Source organism: Monodelphis domestica, chromosome 7, assembly GCF_027887165.1.
Source record: "Monodelphis domestica isolate mMonDom1 chromosome 7, mMonDom1.pri, whole genome shotgun sequence".
NCBI lineage: Eukaryota > Metazoa > Chordata > Mammalia > Didelphimorphia > Didelphidae > Monodelphis > Monodelphis domestica.
In genome coordinates this window covers 203,049,082-203,076,248 of record NC_077233.1, presented here as the reverse complement: position 1 = coordinate 203,076,248, position 27,167 = coordinate 203,049,082, and positions in this window count along the sequence as shown.

Sequence of the window (27,167 nt, the reverse complement as noted above, 5' to 3'; positions counted from 1 at the left end):
TTACTGTCTATTTCCTCCTTCAATTCTCCTAGTGTTTCTATTAAAAATTTGGATGCTATACTATTTGGTGCATACATGTTGATTAGTGATATTTCCTCATTGTCTATAATCCCTTTTAGCAGAATATATTTACCTTCCCTTAAAATATATTTACCTGATCCCTTTTGATCAGGTCTATTTGTGCTTTGGCTTTGTCAGATATCATGATTGCAACTCCTGCCTTCTTTCTATCAGTTGAGGCCCAAAAGCTCTTACTCCAACCTTTAATTCTAACCTTTTGAGTTTCAATCCCCCTCATATGTGTTTCTTGAAGACAACAAATGGTAGGGTTTTGGGTTCTAATCCAATCTGCTATTTGTCTACGTTTTATGGGTGAGTTCATCCCATTCACATTCAAAGTTATGATTGTCATTTGTGGATTCGCTGGCATTTTGATATCTTCCCCTAGTTCTGACCTTTCTTCTTTAGCTTTCTCCTTTTGAACCAGTGATTTACTTTAGGTCAGTCCCCCTAGTCCCCTCCCTTGAGATGCTTCCCTTTCTAGCCCCTCCCTTTTTATGCTCCCTTTCCCTCCCCCCTCTCCTTCCCTCCCTTTTTATATTCCCTCCTTAATTTTTCTTTTTTTCTTGCCCTAATGGATAAGATAGAATTCAGGATCCCACTGGATCTAGATGTTCTTCCCTCTCAGATTTGCTTTCACTGAGAGTAAGGTTTAAGTATTTCCACTTCACGCTCTCTTCCTCTCCTTCTCATATGAGAGATCTTCCCCTCCCCTTCCCATGTGTATCTTTATATGGGAAATATTATTCTATTGAGTCCCCTGCTATTTCTTGAAGTTAATCTTAGTATTATCGATGGTTCCCCCCTCCCTTTTCCTTTCTTTGCCCCCACTTTCCCCAAATCTTCTTAATGCCCCAATCTTTCCCTATGCATGTTTCTTCTAACTACTCTTATGATGCCACAATTTATGAGAGTTGCACAAAACATTTTCCCCACATATTAATATATATAATTTGATGTAAATGTAGTCCTTATAGAAGAGAGTTTGACTTAAAGAAAAAGATAAGATTTATCTCCTTTTCCCTTTCTTTCATATTTACCTTTTCATGTTTCTCTTGCTTTCTGTGCTTGGATATCGAACTTTTCACAGAGTGCAGGTCTTTTCTTAGCAAATGCTTGGAAATCTTCTATTTTGTGGAATGCCCATACTTTCCCCTGGAAGTATATAGTCAGTTTTTTTTTTATTTTTTTTTATTTAATATATTTTATTTGATCATTTCCAAGCATTATTCGTTAAAGACATAGATAATTTTCTTTTCCTCCCCCCCCCCATCCCCCATAGCCAACGCGTAAGTCCACTGGGCATTAGATGTTTTCTTGATTTGAACCCATTGCTTTGTTGATAGTATTTGCATTAGAGTGTTCATTTAGAGTCCATCCTCTGTCATGTCCCCTCAACCTCTGTATTCAGGCAGTTGCTTTTTCTCGGCGTTTCCACTCCCATAGTTTATCCTTTCCTTATGAATGGTGTTTTTTTCTCCTGGATCCCTGCAAGTTGTTCAGGGCCATTACACCGCCACTAATGGAGAAGTCCATTACATTCGATTATACCACAGTGTATTAGTCTCTGTGTACAATGTTCCCCTGGTTCTGCGACTCTCGCTCTGCATCACTTCCTGGAGGTTGTTCCAGTCTCCATGGAACTTCTCCATTTTATTATTCCTTTTAGCACAATAGTATTCCATCACCAACATATACCACAGTTTGTTCAGCCATTCCCCAATTGATGGGCATCCCCTTGTTTTCCAGTTTTGGGCCACCACAAAGAGCGCAGCTATGAATATTTTTGTACACGTCTTTGTGTCCATTATCTCTTTGGGGTACAGACCCAGCAGTGCTATGGCTGGGTCAAAGGGTAGATATTCTTTTGTTGCTCTTTGGGCATAGTTCCAAATTGCCCTCCAGAATGGTTGGATCATTTCACAGCTCCACCAGCAATGAATTAATGTCCCTATTTTGCCACATCCCCTCCAGCATTCATTACTTTCCTTTGCTGTTATGTTAGCCAATCTGCTAGGTGTGAGGTGATACCTCAGAGTTGTTTTGATTTGCATCTCTCTGATTATAAGAGATGTAGAACACTTCTTCATGTGCTTGTTAATAGTTTTGATTTCTTTATCTGAGAACGGCCTATCCATTTCCCTTGCCCATTTATCAATTGGAGAATGGCTTGATTTTTTGTACAATTGATTTAGCTCATTATAAATATGAGTAATTAAACCTTTGTCAGAGGTTTCTATGAAGATTTTTTCCCAATTTGTTGTTTCCCTTCTGATTTTAGTTACATTGGTTTTGTTTGTACAAAAGCTTTTTAGTTTGATGTAGTCAAAATTATTTATTTTACATTTTGTGATTCTTTCTATATCTTGCTTGGTTTTAAAGCCTTTCCCCTCCCAAAGGTCTGACATGTATACTATTCTATGTTTACCCAATTTACTTATGGTTTCCTTCTTTATGTTTAAGTCACTCACCCATTTTGAATTTATCTTGGTGTAGGGTGTGAGGTGTTGATCAATTCCTAGTCTCTCCCACACTGTCTTCCAATTTTCCCAGCAGTTTTTATCGAATAGTGGATTTTTGTCCCAAAAGCTGGGATCTTTGGGTTTATCGTATACTGTCTTGCTGAGGTCGTTTTCCCCCAGTCTATTCCACTGATCTTCCTTTCTGTTTCTTAGCCAGTACCAAATTGTTTTGATGACTGCTGCTTTGTAATATAGTTTTAGGTCAGGGACTGCAAGGCCCCCATCATGTGTGTTTTTTTTCATTATTTCCCTGGATATCCTTGATCTTTTGTTCTTCTAAATGAACTTTGTTATAGTTTTTTTCTAAATCAGTGAAGAAGTATTTTGGTAGTTCAATGGGTATGGCACTAAATAGATAAATAAGTTTGGGTAGGATGGTCATTTTTATTATATTGGCTCGTCCTATCCATGAGCAGTTAATGTTTTTCCATTTGTTCAAGTCTAGTTTTAGTTGTGTGGCGAGTGTTTTGTAGTTGTATTCATATAGTTCCTGTGTTTGTCTTGGGAGATAGATTCCTAGGTATTTTATTTTGTCTAAGGTGATTTTGAATGGGATTTCTCTTTCTAGTTCTTGCTGCTGAGCTGTGTTGGAGATATATAGAAAAGCTGATGATTTATGTGGGTTTATTTTGTATCCTGCAACTTTGCTAAAGTTGTTGATTATTTCAATTAGCTTTTTGGTTGAATCTCTAGGATTCTTTAAGTAGACCATCATGTCATCCGCAAAGAGTGATAACTTGGTCTCCTCCTTGCCTATTTTGATGCCTTCAATTCCTTTATCTTCTCTAATTGCTACTGCTAGTGTTTCTAGTACAATGTCAAATAGTAGAGATGATAATGGGCATCCTTGTTTCACTCCTGATCTTATTGGGAATGCATCTAGTTTATCCCCATTGCAGATGATATTAGCTGTTGGTTTTAGATATATACTGTTTATTATTTTTAGGAATGACCCTTCTATTCCTATGCTTTCTAGTGTTTTTAATAGGAATGGATGTTGTATTTTATCAAAGGCTTTTTCTGCATCTATTGAGATAATCATGTGGTTCTTGCTAGTTTGCTTGTTGATGTGGTCAATTATGTGGATGGTTTTCCTAATGTTGAACCAGCCCTGCATCCCTGGTATGAATCCTACTTGATCATGGTGAATGATCCTTCTGATCACTTGCTGGAGTCTTTTTGCTAGTATCCTATTTAAGATTTTTGCATCTATATTCATTAGGGAGATTGGCCTATAGTTTTCTTTCTCTGTTTTTGACCTGCCTGGTTTTGGAATCCGTACCATGTTTGTGTCGTAAAAGGAGTTTGGTAGAACTCCCTCTTTGCTTATTATGTCAAATAGTTTGTGTAGTATTGGGATTAACTGTTCTCTGAATGTTTGATAGAATTCACAGGTGAATCCATCAGGTCCTGGGGATTTTTTCTTAGGAAGTTCTTTGATGGCTTGTTGGATTTCAATTTCTGATATGGGATTATTTAGGAATTCTATTTCCTCTTCTGTTAGTCTAGGCAGTTTGTATTTTTGTATATATTCATATATATCCCCTACATTGGTGTATTTATTGCCATATAATTGGGCAAAGTAATTTCTAATGATTGCCTTAATTTCCTCTTCATCAGAGGTGCTGTCCCCCTTTTCATCTTTAATGCTGTGAATTTGCTTTTCTTCCTTCCTTTTTTTAATTAGATTGACCAGTACCTTGTCTATTTTGTTTGTTTTTTCAAAGTACCAGCTTCTTGTCTCATTTATTAAATCAATAGTTCTATCACTTTCGATTTTATTAATTTCTCCCTTAATTTTTAGGATTTCTAATTTGGTTTTCTGCTGGGGGTTTTTAATTTGATCGCTTTCCAGTTTTTTCATTTGCATTTCCAATTGATTGATCTCTGCTCTCCCTTGTTTGTTAATATAAGCATTCAGGGATATGAATTTACCTCTGATTACTGCTTTGGCTGCATCCCAAAAGGTTTGAAAGAATGTTTCGCCATTGTCATTTTCCTCGATGAAATTATTAATTGTTTCTATGATTTCTTCTTTAACTAAAGGGTTTTGGAGTATCATATTGTTTAATTTCCAATTGGTTTTAGATTTGGTTTTCCCTGTACCATTACTAATCATTATTTTTATTGCCTTGTGATCTGAGAAGGCTGCATTCATTATTTCTGCTTTTCTGCATTTGTGTGCTATGATTCTGTGACCTAATGTATGGTCAATTTTTGTGAATGTGCCATGTGGTGCTGAGAAAAAGGTGTATTCCTCTTTATCCCTATTTATTTTTCTCCATATGTCTATTAATTCTAATTTTTCTAAGATTTCATTCACTTCTTTTACCTCTTTCTTATTTATTTTTTGATTTGATTTATCTAAATTTGATAATGGTTGGTTTAAGTCTCCCACTAGTATGGTTTTATTGTCTATTTCTTCCTTCAATTCTCCTAGTTTCTCCATTAGAAATTTGGGTGCTATATTATTTGGTGCATACATATTGATTAATGATATTTCCTCATTGTCTATAGTCCCTTTTAACAAAATATAATTACCTTCCCTATCCCTTTTGATCAGGTCTATTTTTGCATTGGCTTTATCGGATATCATGATTACCACTCCTGCCTTCTTTCTATCAGTTGAAGCCCAGAAGGTCTTACTCCATCCTTTAATTCTGACCTTGTGGGTGTCAACCCGCCTCATGTGTGTTTCTTGAAGACAACATATGGTAGGGTTTTGGATTCTAATCCATTCTGCTATTCGTCTACGTTTTATGGGTGAGTTCATCCCATTCACGTTCAAAGTTATGATTGTCATTTGTGGACTCCCTGGCATTTTGATTGCCTTCCCTAATTCTAACCTATTCTTCTTCGGCTCTACCTTTTAGTCCAGTGATTTACTTTGAAACAGTCCCCCTTGTCCCCTCCCTTGATGTTTCCCTTTTTAGTCCCTCCCTTTTTGTTCCCTCCCCCTCCCCCCTCTCTTTCCCTCCCTTTTTGTTCTCCCTCTCCCCCTCCCCCCCTTGGTTTTCCCTTCTCCTTACCCTTGTTGGGTAAGATAGAATTCAAGATCCCAATGGATCTGGATGTTTTTCCCTCTCAGAGTTGATTTCCCTGAGATTGAAGTTTAAGTAAATCCCCCCCCTCTTCCTCTCCTTCTTATAGGAGTTTTCTTCCCCTCCCCTTCCCATATGAATCTTTGTGTGAGAATGATTATTCTATTTGGTCTTTCTTTACCCCCTATTTATACATTACATTTTCCCCACATATTAGTATACATAGGTTGATATAAATGTAGTCCTTATAGAAGAGAGTTTGAGTAAAAGAAGATAACATTTTTCCCCTTTCCTTAATATTTACCTTTTCAGGTATTCCTTGCTCTTTGATTTTCGGTATCAAACTTTCCACAGAGCTCTGGTCTTTTCTTTGCAAAAAGTTGGAAGTCTTCTATTTTGTTGAATGCCCATACTTTCCCTTGGAAGTATATAGTCAGTTTTGCTGGGTAGCTGATTCTTGGTTGGAGACCCAGCTCTCTTGCCTTTCTGAAGATCATGTTCCATGCCTTACGATCATTCAGAGTAGAACTTGCAAGGTCTTGTGTGACCCTGATTGGCATTCCTTTATATCTAAATTGTCTTTTTCTGGCTTCCTGTAGGATTTTTTCTTTTGTTTGATAGCTTTGGAATTTGGCAATTACATTCCTGGGAGTTGTCTTTTGGGGGTTTAGTGTAGAAGGTGTTCTGTGAGCTCTGTCAGTGGCTGTATTGCCCCCTTGTTCTAGAATCTCTGGGCAATTTTCTTTGATTATATCTTGTATCACCATGTCCAGTTTGGTGTTTATTTCTGGCTTTTCTGGGAGTCCAATTATTCTTAAATTATCCCTTCTCCCCCTATTTTCCAGATCTATCACCTTGTCGGTGAGATATTTTATGTTCTCTTCTAATTTCTTGGTATTTTGGCTTTGCTTTATTGATTCTTGCTCTTTTACACGATCGTTGTCTTCCAGCTGCCTGATTCTGGCCTTTAAAGCCTGGTTTTCTTTTACAGTTTGGTCAAACTGGTTTTGTAGATGCGTGAATTTCTTTTGCATTATTTCCAACTTTTCCTCCCAGAAGGCTTCCATCTTTTTGGTCATTTCTGATTCAAATTCTTCATAGGTTTGTGGAGAGTTTCCATTTCCTTTGGAAGGTTTTGGAGCATTTTCTTTTATATTATCTTCTATCTGCTCTGTATTTTGTATTTTGGCTCCATAGAATGTGTCCAAAGTCGCCCCTTTCTTCTTATTTTTCTTGGTATTTTGGGGCTTCTGTGCTTCTGTGGAGTTTTCCATCTCTGAATGTGGAGGATTGGCTTTTCTTGTCTCTGTCTGGTGTTCAGAGGCTTTAGTCCTGGGCAGATGGTTCTATGACTTTCCCTGGGTTAAACTGAATATGCCTCACTGGAACTGGAATGGAAGGGTCGGACCACGTTGCTTTCCGGAAGTTGCCTTCAGAATCGCTGGCCGTGAGGCTGTTTCGTCAGCCTGCGGGGGGATGGGCTGCAGCTAACCCAAGCTCCGAGAGCAAGGACTTTCACTGAGACTTGGATAGCAGGATCCAGCCCGTGAGGCTGTCTTGCCCGCCCTGAGGGTTGCTGTTGTTTCGACCAGCTCTCTGCAGCGGAAGCCCCAGGCAGTAACTTTCACCTGGACTGTAGAAGGCCCTGAGGGTTCTGCTCTCTGAGCCCAGCCGGCAGGGCTGCGGCTTCCGGGAGCCTTGGACTCTGCGCTCCTACCCCTGAGGTCCGAGGGATCTCAGGTTCTGGCTTTTGAGGGGAGCCGTACCTTTTGAACCGGTTCCAGGTCCAGGAGGAGGGTTCCCAGGGTCTGTGCTGTTGATCGTTTTGAATTTCGGCGCCTTAGGAGCTTATAGTTTGAGATCGGTCTATAGTCAGTTTTGCTGGGTAGTTGATTCTTGGTTGGAGACCCAGCTCTCTTGCCTTTCTAAATATCGTGTTCCATGCTTTGTGGTCTCTTAGTGTGTTAGCCGCTAAGTCGTGTGTGATCCTTATGGGAACCCCCTTATATCTGAAGCTATTCTTCTTGGCTTCTTGTAGGATTTTCTCCTTTTCTTGGAAGCTCTTGAATTTGGCAATTACATTCCTAGGGTTTGTCTTTTGGGGATTTAGTATAGAAGGTGTTCTATGAATCCTTTCTATTTCTATTTTGCCCCCTTGCTCCAGAATGTGAGGGCAATTTTCTTTTATAATTTCCTGTAGAATAATATCGAGTTTATTGTTTATCTCTGGTTTTTCTGGGAGACCGATAATTCGAAGGTTTTCTCTTCTCCCTCTGTTTTCCAGATCTGTGACCTTCTCAGTGAGATATTTTATGTTTTCTTCTAATTCGTTAATTTTTTTGTGTTTGCTTTATTGATTCTTGCTGTTTTATCATCTCGCTTTCTTTGAGGTGCTTAATTCTGGTCGTTAGGGACTGGTTTTGCTTTTCAGTCTTGTCTGCCCTTCTTTTGGATGCTTCGAGTTCTTTTTCCAATTGAGCAGTCTTATCTGTCAGACTGCTGATCTCTTTCTCCCATTTTTCTTTCCAGGTTTCCATCTTTTGGATAAGTTCTAGTTTGAGATCTTCCAGAGCTTGTTGATAGTTTCCATTTTGGGAGGCATGTTCTGATTTTTTTTTTTTTTGGATTTCCTCCTCATTCTCCTCTTTTCCTTGGGTACTTCCACCATAAAAGTTTTCAATAGTCACTTTTTTCCCTTTCTTCCTGGAGGCTTGATTTTGGGCCATGTGAGCCATCCCTTTGGTGGTTTTATTCCCCTTTCCTTTTTGGTCTGGGGTCTGGGTTATATGGGCAGTTTTTCTGTGAATTTAGTTTGCTTCAGACTAGTTCTTCCCAGCCTCCAAGGTTTCTTAGAGTGCTGGGTCCCTGATCACAGCCACACTGCCCAGGTGTTCAGCTCTGCCCAGATAATCAACACATGGTCCGCCCCCTGGTTTTTAGCTCCTTGGAGATGTTCAGTGCAGCCGCCCCAAGTACAGCTCCGCTGACCCCCCTTAATCAGCGCTGGATTCTCCAGTGAAACTGCCTTGAGATGTTTTTTCCTGGCAGTCCCCAGATCCCAAGGACCCTGGAGTGCCCCCCCCCAAGACAGAGACATTCCCCACTCACTCACTCACTGTCCTGGTGAGCGCTCAAGTAGCTCACTCTGGTTTGGTGGGGGAGGTGGGGTGGGGGAAGGGTGGCTCAGTTCACTTTTCTGTGCAAGCTTTTCCTCCTTATTATAGTGTGGAAATGTTCAAGCCCCATGTACCTTCGCCTCTGTGGAGTACTGGGAGTACTGGGGTGTCCTTCTGTTCCTCCAAAGGTGATTTTTATGCTCCTTTGATGTAGTCTATTTCGTTCAGTGCCGGGGAGAGTAAGCATGTGGCGTCTAGATTGCAGCCATGATTATCCGGAAGTTCTGTTAATCTTTTAAAGCACCATCCTTGTGGGTAAGCCTGAAGTTAGGAATGGTCTGCCTGCTTTTAGGTTCTTACTTTAATGGCAACAAAAATATAATAAAGATTGAATAAAACTTGTAGGAAAACAATTACCCCTCAGAATCATAAAGCAAAGAAAAGATGAACTCATCTATAACAGCTATTGGCAGTAATAACATCAATTAATTCCTGTATCAATGATTAAGGTAAATTTGGAAAAGTACAATTTTTTTGCTTATATTTTATTTGGTACTGTTTGGTGGTAAAAAAAAAAACATGCATCAACAATTAATTTATTGATGAACTTTAGTGTTGACAAATATTGCTTTCATTTTTTTTTCATTGAACCCTGTTTCTCTGAGATTATAGATAATAATTCTTTGGAATAATTTGGAAAGGTAAATATATATCTATGCTAGTCTTTATAGACAGAGAACTGAACAATAATTAATAGTATTATAGATTTAGTGTTGAGAAACACTCTTGAGAAAATGTGACTCCCCTATGGTTACATGGGTCATAAATATCAGTACTAGGATTTTAATTCAGATTCAGATCCTATACTCTCTTTTGCACCATCATGGACTGTTTTTTTTTTTTTAAATTAATACAAAGCATAGTTTCATGGTTAGACATTAACTTAGAGTAAGATACTCAAGTGTACAGATGGAATTCTAACACGTGTTACCAAAATTAATATCTAAATTATTTAGGGGCAGGATCTCATTTCTTAGAGGGTTACACTTGATGATCAGGGAGATGTCTTCCAGCTTTAAACCCAATGATCTGTTCAGTTTTAATTGCTATATCCAGAATTTAACTGGCCTGTAAAGAAATGTTAGTTGATTGATCCCTTCCAAGATACCACTTACAGCCATACACAGTCCTTTTTACAAGAGTGGGCTTCATCTTGTTATATTTCCTTTCTCTCTCTCTTTCTCTCTCTCACATAATATATACATATATTTTCTATCTACCTCTATCTTCTCTTCTTCCTCCCTTCTTTTCTTTCCTCTACTCCTCTTCTTACTATCTCCCTTCATGTTCCCTTCCTTCTCTTTCTCCTTTTCTTTCTCTCATTCTCTTCTTCTGTATTATATCTATATTTGTATATCTATTCTAGAAACATACATATATTCACATATGTATTTATATGCATATATAGTCAAGCACCTTCATTTATATGCATATACAATTATATAATGGTTATGTGTATGAAAAATGTTTATTAACATAAACATAAATACAGGTATAAAAATTCATAGAATACTTATTCCAGTAGAAAATGTTCATCTGCTCAACTTGAAAATGCATATATCTTATCTTTCTTCATTTATGACCAAAACTGAATGCATTGATTTCTTTTACTTTTCTAAACAGAGCGGATATACTCCTCCTAAACTCCTTTCCCTTCTCTTTATCTTCCTTCTTTTCCTTTACACCTTTCTTCTCCAACTTCTTTGCATATTTTTCTCTTCCTCTTCTCTCCTTTTTTGTTTCCATCTTCTCCTCCCTCTCAATCTTTTCCTCTTTTCCTTCTTTTCTTTCCTTCCCTCCTTTTTCTATTCCTTTCTTCCCTACTCTCTTTCTCCCTGCTCCCCTGCTCCTTTATTTCCTCCTTTTCCTAGTCTCTTCACCATCACTACCACCATCATCTCCTTCTCTTCTTCTTCCTCCTTCTTGCCCATCTTTCTCCATCTCTCCAATCCTTCCTTTTCATCCTCCTTCTCCTTTTCTTTTTTAAATTCCTATTCTTCCCCATCCACTTCCTCTTCCATCTTCTCCTTTTTTCTTTTCCTTCTTTTTTTTGCTCTGATTGTTTCTCCATCCTCCTCTTTCTCTTCTTCCCCTTCTCCACTTTCCTTCTTTCCTTTCCCCAATATCCTACTTCTCTTTTTCCTTTATCCCTCTATTTCTTTTTTTAGAAACAAAAAAAAGAGCAAATTGATCCCTTAGGTTTTTTTTTTTAAGCTTTTCAAGGCTGGGGGTGGGGCCAAATTCTGAAGTTAGACCCCAGCATTAAAGAAAACTTTGACAGGTGTGCACCTTCAGGGGAAAGAAAAACTGTGCTACAGATAGCTAGATGCCACAGAGTTGTCTCTTTCATATGCAAATGAAATTCTCGCAGCCTATCAACAATTCAGAAAATAAATTGCAGACATTTTAAAATTAAAATGTTTTACCAATAGAAGGGGGGGAAAGAAAATTAATCTGCAGCTCCCTTTGATGTGACAGAAGATAGCATCTAGCAACAGTCTTCCTAATAGGGCTGATCCCCCTCCTTCGCCAATAATTGAGTTTAATGTCAACTCACAGACCATGGGGGCTGTCAGTCAGAGCTCCAGGCTGCTTCAACCACTGATGCATGTTTTGAGCTGGTGTAAATCTCAGATCGGGTTGAATGGTCATGTTTTCCAGATAGTCATGGGCTGTAAGTCAGAGGTTCCACTTAGAAGCAGATTTATTTGAGCAGAGTAACAAGTAGGCATTGATAAATAAACTTTTCTTTGTGAGGTGGAATAATTGCTAGGAACCTGGGTTTCCACACGAGGCAGGGGTTCAATCACTTCATTTATTTATTTAATCAGAAAAAAGTTCCTGAGATAGGACTGATTTATATAGATATTCTAGTTGGAAACAGCAGTCTCCAGAAAACTTATATAACCATAAACAGAGAAAACCAGACTTTCTGCTGGCCTCCTGTAATGGCAACAGCATTAACTTTCAGATGAATACCATGGATTAAATGTGACTTGTCTAGCCTTGAGCAAAAACTTGAGACCACCCAGAAACACAGTACACACACACACACACACACACACACACACACACACACACACACACACACACACACATATATATATATATATATATATACATACATATAGTTTGGAAGGGAGCTCAGAAATCATCTTTTCAAATTCTTACCTGAAACACTTTTCTAGTCCTTCCCACAGTTAAGACATCCCAAACCTTTTGGAGCTAAAAGAACAGAACTTTCATCTCATTCTATAAGATCATACATTTTCATACAATATTTGAGTAGTTCTGGGTGGAAAAAACTGGTATTAAAAATATCTTTAGAAGACACAGCTGTTAGAAATAGTTTCTGAGGTTAAATTCTCTCTAAGCCAAATTCAAAAACCCTTGACTCCAGGTTTGGATAATGACCAAACCAAGATTAATTCAAAGGAAAGGTAATGCAGGTGATAACTACTCAGCTTTCCATTTTCTGATTCGGAAACAATGAAAACAGCTTAAAATTTTTGACAGACTGGTAAATCTTTTTTTTTAAATTAATGATTAAATTTTTGTAAGAATTAATTAGTTCAAAATTAATCATTGGAATTTCAGGAAAATTTTTACTTCATAGTGTATGTCCACAAGTGTTAGAATTGAGATAACAAAAGCACTTGAGTACAACTGGATACAAAACAATCATCATTTTATCTCCTTACTTCCTTTTCATTAAATTTTATTAGAGCTCCAAAATACCATTTTCTTTTCTTTCTTCCCTTTGGAATGTATGGAAATAAGTTAGGGATGGAAATGATTCCTAGAATAATCAAATATCAGAGGATTAATAGGATAATGCTAAATTATTCTAAGGAGAAAGATATATGTAGCTAAAATTCATGAATATACATTTACACACATAGGTCGGTACTATATATGTATATATATACATATATATACACACACAAGTATACATTTAAGAAGATAATATAAAATAAATTTTATCTCAAAATATCTCCATTCAAATCCCTCTTCCTCCAAAAGTAGTCCCACATGAAATGACTATGAAGATCTTTTTTTCATACTATTTTGATTGGTAATCTCATCAGTTCATGAACAATCAAGTCTATGAAGAAGATTCTAATTTCTCTTTATCCCTCACTAACCTTTCTCCTTAGGTCTAGTCTTCTCCTATAGAACATCTTAAATTGGGTTGTCTTGTAAAGGTCTTAAAACTTAACATGTCCCAAACTGGACTCTCTACTCCCTCCTGCCCACCTCCCCCTAAAGAAAATAGCCTTCCTACTTCCTACTTTCTCTAATACTTTCCAGGGTATCACCATAATACCAGTTATCTAAGATAACCATCATTTTGGACTCCTCACTCCCTCTCTTTCATCCCCATCTGTCCTATATAAAACCAATTACCATATCTTGTTTATTTTAATTTTGTAACATCTCTTGTATATACTCCTTTCTCTCCTCTCACACTATATATAATCACCCTAATATACACTCTCTTTTTCATGGACAAAAGAACTATGCTCATTCAAATGCTTATCACTGAATTCCTGGGATATTTCTATTATCTTTAAATTGGTGTCCATACCTCAAATTGCCCCTCATTCCATTCCATCTTCTTTGAATTTGATCTTCCCAAAACTCAGGGTTTACAATGTCACATAGGTAGCACCCTCTCTCATGCTATTAAATTAACTTTAGTCTCCCTAGGACAAGCAGGATCAGGTATTAGAACCTTTATTTGGTATTGTATATAACTGGGTTTCTTTCTACCTTCCAAGTCTTTTTGCTCCTTACTCCCTTCAACATACTATGCAATAAGGTAACATGGACCTCCTTGCTAATCTCTACATCAAACATTACCTATCTCAACTCTAACCATTTTGCTTGGCTATTCCCTGCCAATAATTCTCTTCTTCATCCACACTTCTTGGCTTCCTTGACTTTCTTCAGATACTAGCTGAAACTCCACCTTCTATAAAAAGTATTTTCTGATCCTTAATTCTCTTGATTATATCCAATATATCTGTGTAATTTCTTGTATATTATCTCTTACATTAGATCTTAGTCTTGAGAATAATGACTGAAGAGACTTCCGGTTAAGATGGCGGCTTAGAGAAAGCTGAAGTTCAGATCTCCGGAAAACCCTTCCCGACCGATCTCAAACTAGAAGCTCCTAAGGCGCCGAAATTCAAAACGATCAACAGTACAGACCCTGGGAACCCTCCTCCTGGACCTGGACCCGGTTCAAAAGGTACGGCTCCCCTTAAAAGCCAGAACCTGAGATCCCTCGGACCTCAGGGGTAGGAGCGCAGAGTCCAAGGCTCCCGGAAGCGGCAGCCGTGCCGGGCTCAGAGAGCAGGGTCTGAGGAACAACAACCCTCAGGGTCTTCTACCCAAGTCCCAGTCCGGGTGAAAGTTACTGCCTGGGGCTTCCGCTGCAGAGAGCTGGTCAAAACAACAGCAACCCTCAGGGCGGGCAAGACAGCCTCACGGGCTGGATCCTGCTATCCAAGTCTCAGTGAAAGTCTGTGCTCTCGGAGCTTGGGGAAGCGGCAGCCCATCCCCCCGCAGGCCGACGAAACAGCCTCACGGCCAGGGATTCTGAAGGCAACTTCCGGAAATCGAGCCAGGGGGAGAGTGTGGCCTCGCGGTCCGACCCTTCCATTCCAGTTCCAGTGAGGCATATTCAGTTTAACCCAGGGAACGCTCATAGAACCAACATCTGCCCAGGACTAAAGCCTCTGATCACCAGACAAAGACAAGAAAAGCCAATCCTCCACGTTCAGAGATGACAAACTCTACAGAAGCACAGAAGCCCCAAAATACCAAGAAAAATAAGAAGAAAGGGGCGACTCTGGACACATTCTATGGAGCCAAAATACAAAATACAGAGCAGATAGAAGAAGATATACAAGAAAATTCTCCAAAATCTTCCAAAGGAAATAGAAACTCTCCACAAACACATGAAGAATTTGAATCAGAAAGGACCAAAAAGATGGAAGCCCTCTGGGAGGAAAAGTGGGAAATGATGCAAAAGAAATTCACGCATCTACAAAACCAGTTTGACCAAACTGTAAAAGAAAACCAGGCTTTAAAGCAAGAACTAATAAAGCAAAGCCAAAACACCAAGAAATTAGAAGAGAACATAAAATATCTCACCGACAAGGTGATAGATCTGGAAAACAGGGGGAGAAGAGAAAATTTAAGAATAATTGGACTCCCAGAAAAGCCAGAAATAAACACCAAACTGGACATGGTGATACAAGATATAATCAAAGAAAATTGCCCAGAGATTCTAGAACAAGGGGGCAATACATCCACTGACAGAGCTCACAGAACACCTTCTACACTAAACCCCCAAAAGACAACTCCCAGGAATGTAATTGCCAAATTCCAAAGCTATCAAACAAAAGAAAAAATCCTACAGGAAGCCAGAAAAAGACAATTTAGATATAAAGGAATGCCAATCAGGGTCACACAAGACCTTGCAAGTTCTACGCTGAATGATCGTAAGGCATGGAACATGATCTTCAGAAAGGCAAGAGAGCTGGGTCTCCAACCAAGAATCAGCTACCCAGCAAAACTGACTATATATTTCCAAGGGAAAGTATGGGCATTCAACAAAATAGAAGACTTCCAACTTTTTGCAAAGAAAAGACCAGAGCTCTGTGGAAAGTTTGATACCGAAAATCAAAGAGCAAGGAATACCTGAAAAGGTAAATATTAAGGAAAGGGGAAAAATGTTATCTTCTTTTACTCAAACTCTCTTCTATAAGGACTACATTTATATCAACCTATGTATACTAATATGTGGGGAAAATGTAATGTATAAATAGGGGGTAAAGAAAGACCAAATAGAATAATGGTTCTCACACAAAGATTCACAGGGGAAGGGGAGGGGAAGAAAACTCCTATAAGAAGGAGAGGAAGAGAGGGGGGGGGTTTACTTAAACCTCAATCTCAGGGAAATCAACTCTGAGAGGGAAAAACATCCAGATCCATTGGGATCTTGAATTCTATCTTACCCAACAAGGGTAAGGAGAAGGGAAAACCAAGGGGGGGGAGGGGGAGAGGGAGAACAAAAAGGGAGGGAAAGAGAGGGGGGAGGGGGAGGGAACAAAAAGGGAGGGACTAAAAAGGGAAACATCAAGGGAGGGGACAAGGGGGACTGATTAAAAGTAAATCACTGGACTAAAAGGTAGAGCCGAAGAAGAAAAGGTTAGAATTAGGGAAGGCAATCAAAATGCCAGGGAGTCCACAAATGACAATCATAACTTTGAACGTGAATGGGATGAACTCACCCATAAAACGTAGACAAATAGCAGAATGGATTGGAATCCAAAACCCTACCATATGTTGTCTTCAAGAAACACACATGAGGCGGGTTGACACCCACAAGGTCAGAATTAAAGGATGGAGTAAGACCTTCTGGGCCTCAACTGATAGAAAGAAGGCAGGAGTGGTAATCATGATATCTGATAAAGCCAATGCAAAAATAGACCTGATCAAAAGGGATAGGGAAGGTAATTATATTTTGTTAAAAGGGACTCTAGACAATGAGGAAATACCATTAATCAACATGTATGCACCAAATAATATAGCACCCAAATTTCTAATGGAGAAACTAGGAGAATTGAAGGAAGAAATAGACAATAAAACCATACTAGTGGGAGACTTAAACCAACCATTATCAAATTTAGATAAATCAAATCAAAAAATAAATAAGAAAGAGGTAAAAGAAGTGAATGAAATCTTAGAAAAATTAGAATTAATAGACATATGGAGAAAAATAAATAGGGATAAAAAGGAATACACCTTCTTCTCAGCACCACATGGCACATTCACAAAAATTGACCATACATTAGGTCACAGAAACATAGCACACAAATGCAAAAAAGCAGAAATAATGAATGCAGCCTTCTCAGATCACAAGGCAATAAAAATAATGATTAGTAATGGTACATGGAAAACCAAATCTAAAACCAATTGGAAATTAAACAATATGATACTCCAAAACTGTTTAGCTAAAGAAGAAATCATAGAAACAATTAATAATTTCATCAAGGAAAATGACAATGGCGAAACATCCTTTCAAACCTTTTGGGATGCAGCCAAAGCGGTAATCAGAGGCAAATTCATATCCCTGAAAGCTCATATTAACAAACAAGGGAGAGCAGAGATCAATCAATTGGAAATGCAATTGAAAAAACTCGAAAGCGATCAAATTAAAAACCCCCAGCAGAAAACCAAATTTGAAATCCTAAAAATTAATGGAGAAATTAATAAAATCGAAAGTGATAGAACTATTGATTTAATAAATAAGACAAGAAGCTGGTACTTTGAAAAAACAAACAAAATAGACAAAGTACTGGTCAATCTAATTAAAAAAAGGAAGGAAGAAAAGCAAATTCACAGCATTAAAGATGAAAAGGGGGACAGCACCTCCAATGAGGAGGAAATTAAGGCAATCATTAGAAATTACTTTGCCCAATTATATGGCAATAAATACACCAATTTAGGAGAAATGGATGAATATATACAAAAATACAAACTGCCTAGACTAACAGAAGAGGAAATAGAATTCTTAAATAATCCCATATCAGAAATTGAAATCCATCAAGCCATCAAAGAACTTCCTAAGAAAAAATGCCCAAGGCCTGATGGATTCACCAGTGAATTCTATCAAACATTCAGAGAACAGTTAACCCCAATACTATACAAACTATTTGACATAATAAGCAAAGAGGGAGTTCTACCAAACTCCTTTTACGACACAAACATGGTACTGATTCCAAAACCAGGCAGGTCAAAAACAGAGAAAGAAAACTATAGACCAATCTCCCTAATGAATATAGATACAAAAATTTTAAATAGGATACTAGCAAAAAGACTCCAGCAAGTGATCAGAAGGATCATTCACCATGATCAAGTAGGATTCATACCAGGGATGCAGGGCTGGTTCAACATTAGGAAAACCATCCACATAATTAACCACATCAACAAGCAAACTAGCAAGAACCACATGATTATCTCAATAGATGCAGAAAAAGCCTTTGATAAAATACAACATCCATTCCTATTAAAAACACTAGAAAGCATAGGAATAGAAGGGTCATTCCTAAAAATAATAAACAGTATATATCTAAAACCAACAGCTAATATCATCTGCAATGGGGATAAACTAGATGCATTCCCAATAAGATCAGGAGTGAAACAAGGATGCCCATTATCACCTCTACTATTTGACATTGTACTAGAAACACTAGCAGTAGCAATTAGAGAAGATAAAGAAATTGAAGGCATCAGAATAGGCAAGGAGGAGACCAAGTTATCACTCTTTGCGGATGACATGATGGTCTACTTACAGAATCCTAGAGATTCAACCAAAAAGCTAATTGAAATAATCAACAACTTTAGCAAAGTTGCAGGATACAAAATAAACCCACATAAATCATCAGCTTTTCTATATATCTCCAACACAGCTCAGCAGCAAGAACTAGAAAGAGAAATCCCATTCAAAATCACCTTAGACAAAATAAAATACCTAGGAATCTATCTCCCAAGACAAACACAGGAACTATATGAACACAACTACAAAACACTCGCCACACAACTAAAACTAGACTTGAACAATTGGAAAAACATTAACTGCTCATGGATAGGACGAGCCAATATAATAAAAATGACCATCTTACCCAAACTTATTTATCTATTTAGTGCCATACCCATTGAACTACCAAAATACTTCTTCACTGATTTAGAAAAAACCATAACAAAGTTCATTTGGAAGAACAAAAGATCAAGGATATCCAGGGAAATAATGAAAAAAAACACATATGATGGGGGCCTTGCAGGCCCAGACCTCAAACTATATTACAAAGCAGCAGTCATCAAAACAATTTGGTACTGGCTAAGAAACAGAAAGGAAGATCAGTGGAATAGACTGGGGGAAAACGACCTCAGCAAGACAGTATACGATAAACCCAAAGATCCCAGCTTTTGGGACAAAAATCCACTATTCGATAAAAACTGCTGGGAAAATTGGAAGACAGTGTGGGAGAGACTAGGAATAGATCAACACCTCACACCCTACACCAAGATAAATTCAAAATGGGTGAGTGACTTAAACATAAAGAAGGTAACCATAAGTAAATTGGGTAAACACAGAATAGTATACATGTCAGACCTTTGGGAGGGGAAAGGCTTTAAAACCAAGCAAGATATAGAAAGAATCACAAAATGTAAAATAAATAATTTTGACTACATCAAACTAAAAAGCTTTTGTACAAACAAAACCAATATAACTAAAATCAGAAGGGAAACAACAAATTGGGAAAAAATCTTCATAGAAACCTCTGACAAAGGTTTAATTACTCATATTTATAATGAGCTAAATCAATTGTACAAAAAATCAAGCCATTCTCCAATTGATAAATGGGCAAGGGAAATGGATAGGCAGTTCTCAGATAATGAAATCAAAACTATTAACAAGCACATGAAGAAGTGTTCTACATCTCTTATAATCAGAGAGATGCAAATCAAAACAACTCTGAGGTATCACCTCACACCTAGCAGATTGGCTAACATAACAGCAAAGGAAAGTAATGAATGCTGGAGGGGATGTGGCAAAGTAGGGACATTAATTCATTGCTGGTGGAGTTGTGAACTGATCCAACCATTCTGGAGGGCAATTTGGAACTATGCCCAAAGGGCGACAAAAGAATATCTACCCTTTGACCCAGCCATAGCACTGCTGGGTCTGTACCCCAAAGAGATAATGGACACAAAGACTTGTACAAAAATATTCATAGCTGCGCTCTTTGTGGTGGCCCAAAACTGGAAAACGAGGGGATGCCCATCAATTGGGGAATGGCTGAACAAACTGTGGTATATGTTGGTGATGGAATACTACTGTGCTCAAAGGAATAATAAAGTGGAGAAGTTCCATGGAGACTGGAACAACCTCCAGGAAGTGATGCAGAGCGAGAGGAGCAGAACCAGGAGAACATTGTACACAGAGACTAATACACTGTGGTATAATCGAACGTAATGGACTTCTCCATTAGTGGCGGTGTAATGTCCCTGAACAACTTTCAGGGATCCAGGAGAAAAAAAAAACACCATTCATAAGCAAAGGATAAACTATGGGAGTGGAAACACCGAGAAAAAGCAACTGCCTGAATACAGAGGTTGAGGGGACATGACAGAGGACAGACTTTAAATGAACACTCTAATGCAAATACTATCAACAAAGCAATGGGTTCAAATCAAGAAAACATCTAATGCCCAGTGGACTTACGCGTCGGCTATGGGGGGTGGGGGGGAGGAAAAGAAAATGATCTATGTCTTTAACGAATAATGCTTGGAAATGATCAAATAAAATATATTAAAAAAAAAAGAAAAAGAAAAAGAAAAGAAAAAAAAGAAAAAAAAGGAAAAAAGAAAAAAAAAGAATAATGACTGAAGAAAAGAGAATATGAATAAAATATAACATGATTACATTAAAAAAGAAATAAGAGCCATAAAATCAAGAGGAAAAAAAGTATCTAAATAAAATAAATACAAAGGGAAACCAAAATCAGATGCTTTTTTCAGCAAACATACACAATTTGTATATTTTAAGCAAATTTAAATGATGTGGAGATTTCAGTTTTGCACATAATATTTTATTAAATTGTTTAGTTAAAAGCTTTTTGTTGTTGGTGGTAGTTACTATGTATATATTAAAAATATTAATTAAACATTTAAAAAAGCCAACTGTAACTGACTTTTGCCTTTATTTGAATACCTAGCCCTCAGTATGGTATCTGATACATAGTAGGTACTTAATAAGTACTTATTGATGCTAATGTGAAAATATGAGAGCCACTGTAACAATATGGTTTTATAATACAAAGCCTATGAATTTATCTTTTTTTTTTTAATAACAAATTCCCACATCAGTTTTCTTAAGTTATAAGATCTAAATTATCTCCCTCCCTACTCTCCTTCCTCCACTCCAGGAGCTGGTAAGCAATTATATATGGGTTATACATGTATTTTCCTGGAAAATGTATTTCCATTTTATTCATTTTTGAAAGTGAACAATCTTAAAAAGCCAAAACCCCCAAACATACCAAAAAACTGAGTAATAAATCATGTGTTTTCATTCCTACTCCATTCTGCATTCCTACTCCAACACTTCTTTCTTTGGAGGTATGTAGCATTCTTTTTCATAAGTTCCTAAAAACTGTCCTGAATCATTGCATTGCTGTTAGCAAAGTCTATCACATTTGATCATTCCAAAATACTGCTATTGCTTTATAAAATGTTTGCCTGGTTCTCCTTATTTCTCTTTACAACAGTTCATGTAGGTCTTTCCAGCTCTTTCTAAAATTATCTTGTTTATCATTCCTTATAGCACAATAGTATTTGATCATCATCATATACCACAATTTGTTCAGCCATTCCCCAATTGAGGGACATAGAATTAGTTTCCACTTCTTTGCCACCACAAAAAGATCAGATATAATTTTTTTTGTACAAATAAGTCATTTCCCATTTTAAAAAAAATTCTTTAATATGCAAAACTAGTGTGGGTATTACTAGATCAAAGGGCATACATTCTTTTATATACCTTTTGGGAATAATTCCAAACTACCCCCCAGAATGTGTGGATCAGTTCACAAATCTAGCAGCAATGGATGTATCCCAAGTCTGCCACATGCCCTCTAATATTTATCATTTTCTTTTACTATCATATTGGCCATTCTGATAGATAAAAGGAGGTATCTCAGAGTTGTTTTAATTTGCATTTCTATAATCAAGAGTGATTTAGAACATTTCTTCACATCATTATTGATAACTTTGATTTCTACATATGAAAACTGCCTATTCATATCCTTTGACCATTTATCAATGGGAATGATTTGTAGTATGATAAATTTGACCTAGTTCTTATTCATTTGAAAAATTTAGCAGAGAAATTTGTTATAAAATCCCCCCCAAGTTTCTTATTTCCCTTCTGATCTTGTTTGCATTGGTTTTATCTGTACAAAATCTTTTTAATTTAGTATAAGCAAGATTTTTTTCATTTTACATCTTGTAATGTTCTTTATCTATTGTTGGATCATAAATTCTTCACTTCTCCACATATCTGACAGATAAACTATTCTATGGTCTCCTAATTAATGTATAATATGATTTTATATACCCATTTTGACCAATCTCGGTATAGGGTTTGAGATATTTAACTAAACCTAATTTTTGCCATACTGTTCTCCAATTTTCTCAGCAGTTTTTTTTTCAAATAATGTGTTTTTATCCCAAATGCTGGGATCTTTGGGTTTATCAAACCCTAGATTGCTGAGGTTATTTACTCCTAATGCTCTATCTTTCTATTTCTTAGCCACATTGCTTTCATGATTACTGGTTTATAGTACAGTTTAAGATCTCCTAGGGCTACCATTCGTTACATTTTTTAAAATAACCTTTCGTTATTCCAGATGAATTTTGTTATCATTTTTCTAGTTTTATAAAATAGTTTTGGTAGCTTGATTGGTACTGAATAAGTGAAGTTAATTTATGTAGGATTGTCATTTTTATTGTATTAGCTCAGCCTATTAGTGCAATTTTGAGTGTACTGTCGGCATTCAATAAATGCTTAACAACTACAAGAATTATGTCATTATTTCTATCTATTCCAATTTCCTGAGAGCTATCCCTTATGTGAAGACAGTTATAATTTCTTCACAACTCCATACTATTGTGCTATATTTTCTTATCTGGGTAGAGGAAAGAGGCAAAGCCACATAAGATCAAGGTCACACACAGAAGCAAATTTTGCCCAAGCATTTTGTACCATAATTTAAAATGTAGTAGAGACACTTGTCACATACAAACATGGCAGAGGAAGACATCAGGGTGTTATAAGTCAAGCTGCTTTATGTCCTAGGCTTGTTTGGGCTTCATTGTTTAGCAGATGAGACTGTTCCTGAGTTTCATTTTCAGAAGGTCATTAGATTGAATTTGGGACCAATAAGAGAGAAATGGGAAATGACAGTAGCAAGTAGTCCTGTTTTATGAAGAGGATTGATAGTTACCAAAAGCTTAAAACAAGTTCCAGGAGAGTCAATTCTGCTTCATTTCCCAATATTAGCCCTTATGGTTAAGTCAGTAGGACTCTGTACTTTTCCATTCAAGTTTCTTGTGCAGATCCATAATCAGGAGAAGAGGATACTCCCCAGACTAGGATTTAGAGTGCTACCATCTGAAAAACATACATTTCCCTTTTGTATTCTGTAACTAACAGTTCCCCATCAATCCATTTAATGGTCCTCGATACTTTAATGCAATCTTCGGCCAAAACCTCTAATGTTCTATCATTTTGTAATCTTATCCCATAGTTCACTTAATTGATAAGACCTTTCTTACTTTTTTCCTTCCTCTTTTTCTTTCCTTGAAGGTATGAGTATATGACAATTGGTCTTGCCAGAGACAGTCTGGATTCTTTGGGATAGGTCACTTTCTCCAAAAATATTTGGTAATGTCAAGTTTAAAATGGGGTGGAGGAATTCTTATTCAGATTGTGTAAGTTATGAGTTCTACTCCATGAAAGATGGACCACCCTTCTTTTGGGGCCTTTGTACATTGGGCAGATTGTCTCTTTTACTATACTATTCCTCCTTCCCTCCTCACCACAACAGAACAAGACTGGACACAAATATCACTAGCTACAACTTCATGATGTTACCAATTCATAAACTTTTTTTAGAAATAAAGGATTTCAACCAGTCTTAGATTATTACAAATACAGAGAGCAAGGAATGACCCCTACAGAATTGCAAAATAGTAGCTTTGTTTAAAAATGTTAAGTGAAGGCACATCCTGGAGCCAGCCTGAACTATTATAATCCCTCTCCCATAAAGCCCTTCAAAGGTATAAAGATAGCTGTCGGGTCTCCAAGTCTTCCTCAGGCTAAGCATTCTATACTTTTCTTCCCTCCTTGTTGTTCTCCTTAGGACACTGTAATGAAAAAAAAGTAGCATCCCATAGCTGCTAAGTTTATACAAAAACTTTTAAATTTAATATAATCAAAATTATTTATTTTACATTATCTGATTTTTTGTAACTTTTGCTTGGTTTTAAAATCTTTCCTTTTCCAAAGATCTGACATGTATACTATTCTGTGTTCACCTAATTTACTTATAGTTTCCTTCCTTATATTCAAGTTATTCACCCATTCTGAGTTTATCTTGGTGTAGGGTGTGAGATGTTAATCCAAACCGAATCTCTCCCACACTGTCTTCCAATTTTCCCAGCAGTTTTTATCAAATAGTGGATTTTTGCCCAAAAGCCTGGAACTTTGGGCTTGTCATAGACTGTCTTGCTGAGGTCACTTACCCCAAGTCTATTCCATTGATCATCCTTTCTGTCTCTCAGTCAAATTGTTTTGATGACCAATGCTTTGTAGTATACTTTAAGATCTGGTACTGCAAGGCCCCTTTCCTCACATTTTTTTTCATTATTTCCCTGGATATCCTTGATCTTTTGTTCTTCCAAATGAACATTGTTATGATTTTTTTCTAATTCAGTAAAAAAACATTTTGGTAGTTTGATGGGTATGGTACTAAATAAGTAAATTGATTTGGGTAGGCTTGTAATTTTTATTATGTTAGCTTGTCCTACCCATGAGCAGTTGATGTTTTTCCAATTGTTTAGATCTAGTTTTAATTGTTTGGAGAGTGTTTTGTAATTGTGTTCATATAGTTCCTGTGTTTGTCTTGGCAGAGAGATTCCTAAGTATTTTATATTTTCTTGGGTGATTTTAAATGAAATTTCTCTTTATAATTTTTGCTGCTGAGATATGTTGGAAATATATAGAAATGCTGATGACTTGTGTGGGTTTATTTTGTATCCTGCAGCTTTGCTAAAGTTGTTGATTACACCTAGCTGCTAAGTGAAGAGGGAGGACCCCTGGAAAGATATCACAAAAAAGAAAGCAAGACAAAGCAAACCAAATATACACATAAGCAAAAGCAAAAAGAAAATAAAAGAAAGGAAGAAAAAATCCCAATCTACTCTACCAGAGTAATACCAGCATTAATAGCTGAAATGCCATTTTTTTTGCCACTGGAGGTGTTTGTATACCAACTAGCTGCTAATCCTGCCTCTCCCTCTCCCTCATTCAGCATGAGTCAGCATAAGTCTTAAACCTGGACCTACAGTTCATATCTGACTACCTCAGTCTTTGTCAAGGCCTCATCCTATTTGATCCAGATAAAGACGTAATAAAACTCCACCATGTTTCACTGTTTTGTGCCTAACTCCATCCAGGACTCCAATGAGCTACTTAATGTGATGCTTGTGTGTGTGTATGTGAGCACCTATCCATCTCTAACTGCTTCTCCAGTTTGTAAATTTCCTTCCTATGGCCCCTCACAAAACTTACATGATTTACTTTTTCTACTCCCAAATATCTTGAGCTGCATTGTGACCAGTGGTGCTACATCTGTTAGCTATGCTAGTTCTCTGCTTAGAGGTTGGAGCTGTCACCCAGGAATGAGACCAAGATTTGGCAGCTTCATCGAGATGGCAAGTTTTTCACTTAGGCAATGGAGAAAGCAAGAGATGAATTGAGAATGGCATCATTCTGGAAGATCCTCTCAGCTCCCCAATGGAAACAAAAGTAGCAGATGAAGGGAATTATAGCTTTTTTTTGGTAGATGAACCACCCCAAATCTGTGTTTTTTTAAATTTTCATGGCAATATGATTTTCAATAATTGCAATCTGACATTTTGAGATCCAAGTTTTCTCCCTCCCTCTCACACCTCCCATATCCCCATAATAGAAGATAATAAGGTAATAGAAGGTAAGGTAATAGAAGATGAGTGGTTTGTGTGTTATCATTCACATATTCCTATGTTCATCATATTGTGAAGGATGATACATCACTTATACTGCAAAAAAATTCATGGAGGAAATTAAGTGAAGAATGATATGCTTCAGTTTGTATTTGGACTCTGTACTGATGGATAGCCTTTTTTTGGTCACTAGTGGCATTGTCCCAGATCCTTGTCTTACTGTTAACATTCACAGTTGATCATTGTACTTTATTGCTATTACTGTGTACAATGTTCTCCTGGTTTTACTCTAGTACTGTAGTCTTTCCAGGTTTTTCTAAGAGCATCCCATTTGACATTCCTTATGGACCAATAATATTCCCTTACAACCATATACCACAACATTTTCAGCCACTCTCCACTTGATGGACATGTCCACATTTTCTAGCTCTTTGTCCCCACAAACATCTGTATCAATTTTTATATTAACATGTTCTTTTCCTCTATCTTTGATCTTTTTGGGATACAGACCTAGTATGGTGGTATTACTGAGTCAACTAAGTCTATCTTAGGATAAGCATTCTGAGGCTGATCAATAACCTTCCTACAGTGTAGTATCCAGAACTGAGCACTGTACTCTAGCTATAGTTTAACCTGGACATAAGTCAGGAGGACATGCAGTAATTTAACAGATATTGAATTAGAGGGGATCTTTTGTCATCTAGTCCAAATTATTAATTTTATTGAAGATAAGCCAGAAGCCTGAGGAGTCAAACAATATTCCCAAAGTCTAAAAAAATTACTAATAGGCAAAATAAAGAATTGAACTGGCAGGCATACTGGTATCGAGATTGTATAGTGGATGAAGCATTGGATCTAGAACAAAGAATATCTGAATTCAGATCTGGCCTCAGAAACTTCCCTGAGCAAGTCACTTAAATTGTAATTGCATTAGGTTTCTCAATTATAAACAGGCAATGATAAAAGCACCTGCTTCCAAAGATTTTTTAATGATCAAAAATAATATTTGTAAAACAGTTAGCATGTTGCCTGGTATATAGTAGGTACTTAATAAATGCCTGTTTCCATTTCTTCTTTTCTTCTAAACCAAGTGCTCTTTTAAAAAAATCATCTAGACTTCCAGTCAAGATGGTGGCTTAGAGAAAGCTAAAGTTCATATCTCTGGAAACACTTCCCTACCAAACTCAAACTATATGCTCCTAAGGCACTGAAATTCAAAACAAACAACAGCATAGACCCCGAGAATCCTCCTCCTGGACCTGAAACTGGACCAAAAGGTACAGCCCCCCCAAAAGCCAGAACATGAGATCCCTCAGACCTAAGGGGTAGGCAGAAGGAAGGTCCCAGGATCCATCCCCCCAACCCAGAGAGCTGAGTCAGAGGCAGCAGAGGGAACCTCAGAGCCTCAGGACTGGCTATCCTGAAGGCCTCTTCCTGAAAACAACCTGACCCAATTGCGGGGGCACCCAGACAGCAGGGAAACAGAGAGACACAGGAGGAGCATGTAGCCCCCTGAGCAGATC